Consider the following 11,693-nt stretch of genomic DNA (forward strand, 5'->3'; position numbering starts at 1 on the left):
ACCATGGCTATATGGAATCCTCTTCAAGCAATAGAAATGACTTGAACTAGAAAGAAAAATAAAATGATAAACCACAACTTCCTAACATACCAAGCACTTGAACAATCTCAGTTGTGCTTCCATAACACCATTAAATGCAGTTTCCACCTGAACTAATATCAAGCTAATTATAATGCATTGCTTGAATTTAAGCCACATCTCAAATTCAGTTTCAACAGATACTAGAACAGGATCAAATATTGAATACATTCCCACCAGCCAATTATGTTTCAACATGTCTTAAACTATTTTGTTGTTTGTTGCAAAGAATTTTCTAGCACTAGTTATTTCATTAACTTATAGAGGAATTAACACAATACTACAGATGTAAAAGGAACTAATACTTCTTTCAATATCAACAAATAATGGAAGTTGGACAATACTGCAGTAGTGCGATGGTACTTGTAACATAACCACCAAAGAGGTTGCAACAAGAGATGGATACTAATGAATCAAGAGGGTCTTCCTATTTTAGCAGGAGTTCATAGGTTGGATGGGACACTGCAACCAGTTGAAGAGGCCACCAAAGAGGGCAACAAGATCGAGATGGATGCAAAACGAATTGTTACTACTTGGTTGAAGCTTAAGATCAAGTTTGGCCATGGTACCTCTATAAGGACTAGCTGGAAGTTCAAGACCTTATATTTTAAGACTAGATGCAATTCTATGTTTGCGCTTAAAAAGAAAAATAACAAGTCCAAAGTCTTGCAGTGTGTTCTGATGTGTGTATGGAATATGACTTTCCTCAAGCTATTTTTTCCTTTTACTAAGGGAGAGTATGTTACAGTCCACCAGTCATTGGGTCAATCTTTGAGTCCTAGTTGAGAATGCTTCTATACTATCTATACTCTTGATCTCTGTCAAGAGTAAAGTTTTGACAGACAAAAAAAAAAACCAATTGTGGATGGATAGTATGGATTACACACAATCTGGTTTTGGGTTTCATCTCAATTGACTGACTCAATGAATGTTTTTCCTCGTATTGTAACCATTAAACTACTTTATGTCGCCCATAGCAAAGTGCAATTTGGGTAGAGTTTACCAAATAAATAGTCGATTATGTGATCAACACTTTTATAAAATTTTATCAAAAACTGAAGTACCACATGATAGAATTTTAAGGTCATCCATATAAGAAGCCTTACCTAAGCAGTCAATTGAAATTAGTCTCTCTTTTTGTTCTTTGCAAATAGGATTCAGGTGCATTTTTCCTTAATGGCTAGTAAGAGAGCAATGTACAGTGTACTTCAATCCATGTTAATTTGACATGGTTGCCAAAAAATGAAAAAAATAAATAAAAATTTGAAGGAATTTTCACAAAATTCACATTGCTTGAATACAAAGAAATTTCTTCACATCTAGGTTTGAAGAGAAACAACTAACAGGGTAATCATACAGACCATCCTGAGTTTGCAGAAAAGGGTCCTTCAAGACCTCCTTAGCAGACAACCTTTCCTCTGCTGGAACAAGACACTTCTCAATGAACATCTTCACTTCAGGATCCTTCACCTTAGATAACCCATCAGGCCTTATTCCACCCATTAGCTTCTTGAATATCTGAGCTGGGTTCTTACATTCACTGTAAGGCAATTCCAAAGTCACCATCTCTAGTGTTTGAGTTAAAATAAAACCGCAAGCACACTGGTCAATCGTAGCTACGGGTCGAACACGAAGAGATATACGCCACTCTATTTAATTAACTTAAAAGTAATGCAAAGTGAACCAAATTAAAGTGTTAAATTAAACTAATTAAATAACGAAAATCAATGCATCTTAACTCATAAGCATCTAACAAAATTAAGGGATTAGATCGGCGTCCTAACACATAAGCATCTAACCTATCAAACTAAAGCGAATTGAAAGGAATAAAAATGCAGCCACACATACTAACGACATAAAAAGAAATAAGGGAATAAAAATGCATCCACAAACCACAACCATATAAAATTAAAATAAAAGAAATAGAGGGAGAAGAAGAAGAAGATAGAGAGAGATAGAGGAGATGGAGAATGAGATTGAGAGTTTAGATAGTAAAACCTGGATGTGCTTGCATGAATGTAATTGATAAGCTTGAATACTTGCATAAACTTACCATGGCCTCCTCTTCTAAATCTTCAAGTCTTGTCATCAACTTAAGAACTTAGACTAGAAGGCTTAAAACCTAAACTAGAATTAAGAAATTACAACCCAATTGAAGACTTAAATTAAAATTAAAGCATAAACTAAATCTATTATAACCATTAGCTAAAAATCATAAAAGCAAACTAGAACTTAGAAAAGCCAAAAATCACAAATTAGAAGGAGAAGAAGAGAAGAAATTTCACTAAGTGAATGAGCAAAATTTACAAGAGAGGTAGGGGGTATTTATAGGGGAAAGGGGAGACAAGAGAAGAGGGAAGTGTAGGAGAAATATTCCCTAGGAAAAGAGAATATTCTCTTCTCCTTCCTCCTTTACATTGCCTTGAATCCCGAGAAAAAAGAAAAAAAATAGAAAGGAGAGAAAAGAATATTGTTTACATAAACCTTCTATTTCTGGAAAAATAAATTTCTAATTCTAACTTGTGCTTCCTTTTCTTTGTAGGTATCTTCTCCAAGCAATAAAATCAAAGCATCTTTAATTTTTCAACCTTCCATAGATGAGAAAATATCTTTCAAAATAAATCTATCCCAAGCAAAATTCCAGGAATGCCCTTGAAAAGATGGAGGAGAGAGAGAGAGTGATGACTAGGATTCCACTCAACCAAATAACAAAATCCCCAATGTGTCCTCTAAAAATCGTGGGGCATTAAATGTAGCCCATAAAAATCATGGACACCTTGTGGGCCTTCAAAATTAATGGAATCTAATGGCAATGTGGGTCCCTCCATGTGGATAGCAGTCCTTCTCTCTCTTTAAGAATGCAAAATTGCCGAAACGGCCCTGTACTTACTGTAGATCTCCACCATTGCTTAGAAATATCTTCTATAATGTCAAAAATGTCCTTGGGCATTGGTAGACTGACTATGGGCTTGCACTACAGATCCTTTCTGACCCATTATCCTTTTTTGGGCTGAAAAGAATAATCAATTGTACGGTGGGCTAGACGAATGCGTACTTGCGTTCCGTCACGTCCAACTTGCTCCAAATTTAGTCCTCTTACAGCCATGGAAGAAAAAATGACAATTTTACGTGTAATTTGGGACATGCAGTTCCCGATAGTCCAGAATAACCCAAAACCTAAAAAACACAAGAAAGCACCAAAGTAACTCTGTCCAATGTGGTAAAATGTATGCTTTATGCCCTAAGATTTCACACAAAAATGTGCTCATCATCTAGCATACACATCCCAAAGGAATATATATCCACCACCTCATTGTAATCTTCTTCATTCTGGTGCCATAAACGTCGACGTTCCAATATAGGTCCGAGCCCTTGTCTCTTGTAGAACCGTTGCCAATCCGAGATCGCCGATCTGAACTTCATTGTGGTTGCCATTGATGAAGATGTTATCACATTTGATGTCCCTATGTATGACAGGGGGACTGTGACTGTGAAGATAATTGAGACCCATTAAGATCTGCCTCGTCCAACCCTTCACGACCTTCATATCCACCTTCTTATGCTTCTTGCTGTACTGTCTCAAATTCCCTGAGCTAAAAAATTTGGTGATGATGTTGATGGTCTTGCTTCGATCATCGACCCATGAACTGTAGAACTTGATTATATTGTTATGCTTTAGAGACTTGAGAAGGTGAACTTCAGAGTCAAGCCTTTCAATATCTTGTGGCTTCTGTGACAGGCAATCGAGCTTGATTTGACTCCAAGTGTTAGAAAAGGAAAGATGTTGGATCAATATTGGATATTGGACCCAATATTGGATTCCTTTAGCAATAGGGATCTTTCCTTAGTGGAAAAGATTGGATGGGTTGGTGATTGAATTCTAATACAAAACTCAATATTCCTTGCTCATGTATGCTACCAATTTGGGAGTGAGAGGGCAAATCACATATATTCGTGAGATTGCTAAAATTCAAGAGGCACTCTCTCATCCTTGGAAAATCGGTGGAGCACTCTCCTTCCTAGAGCCATTCTCTCTTCCTCTCCCTCTCTTGGTGTTTGATCTTGGAGAAAGTTTGGGTTTTGAGAACCCTTGTGTGTGGAGGAGTTGGCTTGATCGTATGGGAACGTCAAGTTTTGCGTAGTGCGTGGAATGACTGAGAAAGGGTTATCATCAGTTGGAGGTCTTGTATCTGTGAGACTTTAGGTAACAATCGATTCTCCTGTTATTTTAGATAATTTAATAGCATTTTCCATTGATAGAATCAATCCTACCACGCTTCCACGGATCTATGTTGATCACCTTCAGTGGTATCAGAGCCTTGCTATCAAATGGGAATGTTTTATTTTTTTTGTATCCATTATTACATGTGATGTTCTTAGTTTAAATTAATTATTTAAAAATAAAAAAAAAAACAAACAAAATGGTTTCAAGTTTTTTTTTTTTGAAAGAGGATGGTCCCCTTTTCTTTTTCCCATAGGTTGCCTTTGATGGGACAGTAAGCATATTAAAAAATAAAAAAATAGTTTCGGGGTTTTTTGAAAGGAGACTCATTGGGGAAGATGAGAGAAGAGATTTTTCTCTTCACCCATCTTCACCATTTTACATAATGGCTTATTTTATTATTATTTTTTATAAGCATATATGTGGTATTGATTAAATCATTATGGGCATTAGATGCTCATGGCCATTGTGACATGTTTAGACATGGTAATGGTGTTTTTATGTGTTTTTGGTATTTTTCACATAAAATATGGAATCTATAATCTTTGAGCATCATGTATATATTGAGAACCATGGTTATGTGATTTAATAATTTATATGCATTAGATGGATGTGTGTGCTAGGCATGGCATGGATGTGGTTTTAGATGCAATTTTTTTTTTTTTTCATTTTTCTCCCCATCTCTTATGTGGTTATGTAATTCCCCCTTAGGCAGTTCAAATTGGTGGACTAGTTTTCTGAGTTTTATTTACATTTAAAGGGTTGTAATAATTTTAAATTAGTTTAATTATTTATTGTAATCGCTTGATGATCATGATAAGATTGGGATCGTGGATCAAGGATCTTAACGGTTCGTTAGTGAGAAGATTGGAGGAGGGACTTGCTCACTTGGAGTGTCCAAGTTGTTTATAGTTTTAGATTTATTTCTCAATAATAGTTAGTTGCATCTGCATTATCACATGATTATTGCTATGTGTGGGAGTGACATATGAGGCTATGATTACTTCCATCTATCTCGTAATCAAAGTGAGTTTACATTGGATGTGAACTCATGTTGATTAAAGATGTTATCCCATAACCATTGGTATTTAATTTTCCTTGGATTGATGTGTTTATGTGCTTATACATTGGATGTATGGTTGTGATTTTATGCATTCCCGTAATCCCTCAATTTTAAAATAAGTGTGATTTGAAAAACCCTGGTTGGTGGGAATCTCATGGCCTCCCTTAGTTGGTGAGTGTAGAAATCTCATCGATCTACTCTTATAGATGCCGATAGGATAATACTTGGATAGGTTGATGAAATTGTCTACACTCATCTCACATGTGATAAGTAGAGAATGTGGTCAGTGGTACGTGTACTGCGATAGTAGACATTAACCCACAAATACTATAATCCCTTCAAAACTAAGGGTATACACTTGACTTGAGAGTATGTCAGTCGATAGGAATGGGCATGACACTCAGGTGGCTAAATCACATTGGAAGTCTAAGTGACGGACAGAATAGTCCACTCAACTAACATGCAAATAATGAACTTCGATAAGCTAAGTCAAGAGCATAAGGGTTGATAAGTTCCAATTCATACCCTATAAACTAGAGGGAAGCTTAGGGTGTGATCGACCATTGATTGTTCTTATCCCATTTTTCAATGGTTGTCGATCATGATAATCATTATTTTTGTATATCGTGTAGATTTTTATACTAAGTCGACCCAAATCAACTATGCTACCCTCATAAAAGACCATATTTTGATCGGCCCAAACTACGTTGACTAGAGGAGGAACATTAAGTTACTCCTAAATGCAGAAGGTTTGATGTCAGTCATTGAGCAAAATGAACCTGAATTCCCACAAAACGAAGACCTTGTTGCTAAAGTGGCCTATGAGTTATTTTGTCAAAATAATTCTAAGGCCAAACTCCTTGTATTGAACTCTATGGAAAAGACAATCGCTGATTCTGTCAAGGATTTGTACTTGACAAAGGATATGATGAAGGAGTTGAAGGAGATGTATGGGAGAGAAGAAAGACATGCCCATTATCAACTAGTGACACTTCTCCATGGCACGAAGATGGCCCAAGGAACTCTAGTTATAGATCATGTGATGAAAATACGGAACTTGTTCCAAGATATGGAGAACCTTGGGACGTCTTTTAAGCTGAATTATAAGACGGATGTTATCTTCTACTTTTTGCCTCAAGATATCTACGAATCGTTTATTGATAATTATAACATGAATAAACTCTTCGTCGAACTTCCTGAGCTGGGCAACATGTTGCAAGAGGTAGAGGCTGCATCCAAAAAGCAGAAAGTGGAGGTCTTGACCACTGAGGAGAAGCTTTCTTCTTTTAAGCCTAAGGGTAAGAAGAGGACGAAGAAGACTGACAAGGGGAAAGACCCTAAGCTTTTCTGGCTGCTCAGAAAAAGAAGCCAGAAGAAGGTATTTCTGAAACTTTAGTCCTTTATGAGTCTAATTTGTTGGAGAAACCTACAAATACATGGTTGGTGGACTCCAGGTCTACCATCCATATTTGCAACATGTTGTTGGGGTTCAAGTTGACAAGAAGGCTGAGTAAGGATGAAGTTCGTCTGAGAACGAGTACTAGAGCTGAAGCAGTTGGAGATTTTACTTTATATTTTAACAATAAAGTTACTTTGATTTTGAGAGGTTACTTTTATGTCCCCCTGTTTAGGAGGAACATTGTTTCTGTTAGTAAGATAGTGATAGATGGTTATACTTTTCTATTTGGTGATAAGTTGACTATGCGATTTAAAAATTCTTTTGTTACTACTGGCTTACTAGATAACAGATTATATCTCTTAAAATCGGTGTTTGATGTGAATGAAATCTCCAATACATCTATAAAAAGAAAATCGGCTCAAGATAATTCAACATATCTTTGACACTTAAGGTTAGGTCATATTGGAGTAGAAAGGATAAGCAGGGTGGTAAAGGATGGACCTTTAGATTCTCTGAAGGTAGAACCTTATCCAACCTATGAGTCATGTCTACAAGGAAAGATGACCAAGAAACCCTTCTCAAATAAGGGAAGAAGAGCCCAAGTTGTGTTAGAATTGGTACACTCTGATGTGTGTGGACCCATTAACGTTCAAGCGAGATATGGTTACGAATACTTCGTAACCTTCACTGATGATTACTCTCGTTATGGTTATATATACTTGATTCATTGCAAGTCAGAAACTTTTGATAAATTCAAAGAATTTTGAGCAGAAGTTGAAAAACAGTTGGATAGTTGCATCAAGTGCCTTCGATATGATCGAGGAGGAGAATATTTATCAGATGAGTTCAGAGACTAGCTGAAAGAAACTAGGATAGTATCTCAATTGACAGCCCTAGGGACACCTCAAAAGAACGGAGTCTCAGAAAGGCAAAATCGAACCTTGTTGGACATGGTTCGATCCATGTTGAGTTATTCAGAATTACCATTAAGTTTTTGGGGTTTTGTACTAGAAACTGCCATCTATATACTGAACAGGGTACCCATAAAATTTGTACCCAAAACACCTTTTGAATTATGGTATAGGTGCAAGCCTAGTCTCCAACAAATCAGGGTGTGGAGTTGTATAGCATATGTGCGGAAGCAACAGCCGGATAAGTTAGAATCTCGTACAGATAAATGTTATTTTCTTGGATACCCTAAGACTATAATAGGATACTATTTTCTATGACCTGGCGAATCAGAAGGTCATAGTAAGTAAGCATGCGACATTTCTAGAGGATGACATGGTCTCATCAAGATCGGATCCAGTGATCATAAAGGAAATATCTAATGACCAACTACCCTTTGCATCCACAGAAATTTTAGCTGATGTACCCACTGAGGAGCAACAACCTCAAGAGCCTAGACGGGGTGGGAGGTCAATACGACCGTCTCCTCGTTTGAATCTTCTCACAGAGGAAGATCAAAATATGGAAGAATTCCACATGGTGTCTGATTGTTCAGACACGGATCCTTATACTTATGTTGGGGCTCTAAAGGATGTTGACTTAGATAAATGGAAGGAAGTAATGCACTCTGAAATAGACTCCATGCATTCTAACCACACCTGGACTCTTGAGGATCTGCTACAAGGGGTGAAAACCATTGGTTGTAAATGGATCTTCAAGAGGAAGAGAGGTATGGATGGAAAGGTGGAACGTTTCAAGGCGAGACTGGTTACGAAGGGATACACTCAGAAAGAGAGTATCGACTATTATGAGACCTTCTCACTAGTAGCGATGATTAAATCCATTCAAATTCTATTATTAATTGCTGCATACCATGATTATGAGATTTGGCAGATGGATGTACATACCACTTTCCTTAACGAATATCTTGATGAGGTCATATACATGGATCGGCCAGAGGGTTATGCTTCCCCGGGGGAGGATAATAAGGTATGAAGGTTATTGAGGTCCATTTATGGACTCAAACAAGCTTCCAGAAGTTGGAACATCCATTTTGATCAAACTATCAAGGAATTTGAGTTTGAGCAGAACATTGATGAACCATGTGTGTATAAGAAAACTTGTGGGGTATCGTCTGTTTCCTTGTCCTATATGTGAATGATATACTTCTCATTGGGAATGATGTGGAGTTACTTTCATCTGTAAAGTTGTGGTTGTCTAAAACATTCTCAATGAAAGATCTGGGTAAAACCAGTTACATCCTGATAATTAAACTTGTGAGAGATCGCAATAAGAGGATGTTGGGATTGTCACAATCCACCTGCATTGACAAAGTGCTTAACAGGTTTAACATGCAGGATTTTAAGAGAGGTAATGTGCCTCTCAGACATGGAATCGATCTTTCCAAGTCACAATGCCCTAAAACTTCTGAGGATGTTGAGGCTATGAAAAGAATTTTCTATGCTTCAGCAGTAGGAAGTCTAATGTATGCCATGTTGTGTACCAGACCTGACATTTGTCACGCTGTGGGGATTATGAGTTGATATCAATCCAATCTGAGACAAGAACATTGGACAACTGTCAAGGGTATCCTCAAGTATCTAAGGAGGACTAAGGATTAATTTCTTGTTTACGGTTGTGATCAACTATCAGTAGTTGGATATACCAATTTGGACTTTCAAACTGATAAGCATGACAGAAAATCCACCTCTTGGATGGTCTTTATGATTGATGGTGTTGCAGTGATTTGGAGGAGTGTCAAACAAAAGTCAACAGTCGATTCCACAACAGAAGCTGAGTACTTGGCAGCTAGTGAAACAGCCAAGGAAGGTATCAGGCTTAAGAAATTCTGACCGACTTGGGGGTGGTGCTGAGCTAGTGGGGCAATCCATACCATTGTTACATGACAACAGGAGAGCTATAACACAAGCAAAGGAACCAATAACTCATCAAAGGAATAAGCACGTGGAACGGAAGTATCACTTAATTCGTGAGATCATTCAGCGTGGTGACATAATCATAGCTAAGGTTGACATGGCAGATAATTTATCTGACCCCATGACTAAAGCATTATCTCCTATTATTTTTTAGAAACATGTTGGGAATATGGGGATAAAGTTTATGGGTAATTGGCATTGATGTACAAACTCTTTTTGAATTAATGAATTTAATTTTTTATTTGCATGACTAGTTGTTGTCCATAGGTATTCATACCTAAAACTGTTCACCACTAGGGATGGGACTGGAAATCTTATTTGGCATGGTGGTCACACTGTGTGTGCTTAGGAAGGTTACTTTTCCAAGACACAAGTGTGAGTGTACATACGGTGTGTACATTGGACTGGATCACTTGAGAATTTCACGTGTAGTGTACTGTCAGTTTATACTCTTAAGTAGTTTTCGATTGGTTCCTTGACCTGAGGGGTCCTTATCATTGCATTCAGATGTTATGTGTTTTGGTGCATCAACGGTTGATGTCTCTCTGACTATATATCGGTGCAGTAGATTCATAGTGTTTGATTGTATTCGAAAGAGATGCCCAACATAGAATCCACTGTCCATACATTGGAAATATGTTGAGGAGAGTATTCTATACAGGATTGGACGCAAATCCAGATCTGGTAGCATTTTCAAAATGTTTTTATATATATATTTACAAACCATTGTCTATTTTCTTGAACATTTTGTTTGAAATGTTTTTCCTCGGTCCAATCAAGGTAATTGAATCTCTCGATCAGCGTATCGGTTCATTGAAGATTGACAGTCTTGAACACATGCCTTATATTGAATCATGCAACATTGTTTTGTGGGAGACCAATGCGTGTCTTAACTACTTACCTTGGGTGTTGATTGTTACACTCTGCTTGGCATCTTTGGTGATTGGACACTTTAGAAGCTGAGTAGAATCCCAATGCAATCCTACCCCTTTCCTTTCGGTTCCATTCATTTACGCAACACGGCTGATCATGATTTTCTTTTCATGATCCTCTTGTAAGATTGGATCTTACAATAGGATGGAGGAGATTGTTAGAAAAGGAAAGATGTTGGGTCAATATTGGATATTGGACCCTTTAGCAATAGGGATATTTCCTTGGTGGGAAAGATTGGATGGGTTGGTGATTGAGTCCCAATAGAAAACTTAATATTCCTTGCCCATGTGTGCTACCAATTTGGGAGTGAGAGGGTAAATCACATATATTCATGAGATTGCCAAAATTCAAGAGGCACGCTCTCATCCTTGGAAAATCGGTGGAACACTCCCCTTCCTAGAACCGTTCTCTCTTCCTCTCCCTCTCTTAGTGTTTGATCTTGGAGAAAGCTTGGGTTTTGAGAACCCTTGTGTGTGGAGGAGTTGGCTTGATCGTGTGGGAACGTCAAGCTTTGCATAGTGCGTGAAACGACTAAGAAAGGGCTATTATCGGTTGTAGGTCTTGCATCTGTGAGACTCTAGGTAATGATCGATTCTCCTGTTGTTCTAGATAATTTAATAGCATTCTCCATTGATAAAATCAATCCTACCACGCTTCTGCGGATCTATGTTGATCGCCTTCACCAAGCTACTTTGATTCCATCGATTTCGTCGAATCCCCTATAAATAGTCTTGAAAGCTCCTCTGCTGAGAACGTTGCCGTAGTGAATGTACCGACTAGTTGGGTTTGTCTCTACGGCGTCAGGGTCAGGATAGTTGGGATGCTTTAGATCATCGCCTTCCAGAGAACCCATATGGTTGGATACTACAGAAAAAGATGCAAGCAAAAAAACTTAGGGTTCAAAGGCTTCAAAATACCTGTGAATTGGGACCCTGAAAATAGAATTCAAAGGATTTAACTAACAACTGCAAGTGATTTTGAGTTTTGACTTCTGAGAGGTAGGGTAAGGGTTTCGCCGAGAGAGAGTGAAAGCAAACTCCTGAGACTCGCACTTCGCAGCCTTCACTGGAGGTTGTAGGCGAAGTTAACTCACCAACGCCGGAGGTTTCTCTC

The 11,693-nt window shown here is 37.8% G+C and overlaps 1 pseudogene; it reads right to left on the minus strand.

Moving 5' to 3' along the window:
* Nucleotides 1-1,218: 1,218 nt before the first annotated feature.
* Nucleotides 1,219-11,433, minus strand: LOC122655252 (annotated as a pseudogene).
* Nucleotides 11,434-11,693: the final 260 nt, after the last annotated feature.

Source organism: Telopea speciosissima, chromosome 3 (genome assembly GCF_018873765.1).
Source record: "Telopea speciosissima isolate NSW1024214 ecotype Mountain lineage chromosome 3, Tspe_v1, whole genome shotgun sequence".
NCBI classification, from domain to species: domain Eukaryota; kingdom Viridiplantae; phylum Streptophyta; class Magnoliopsida; order Proteales; family Proteaceae; genus Telopea; species Telopea speciosissima.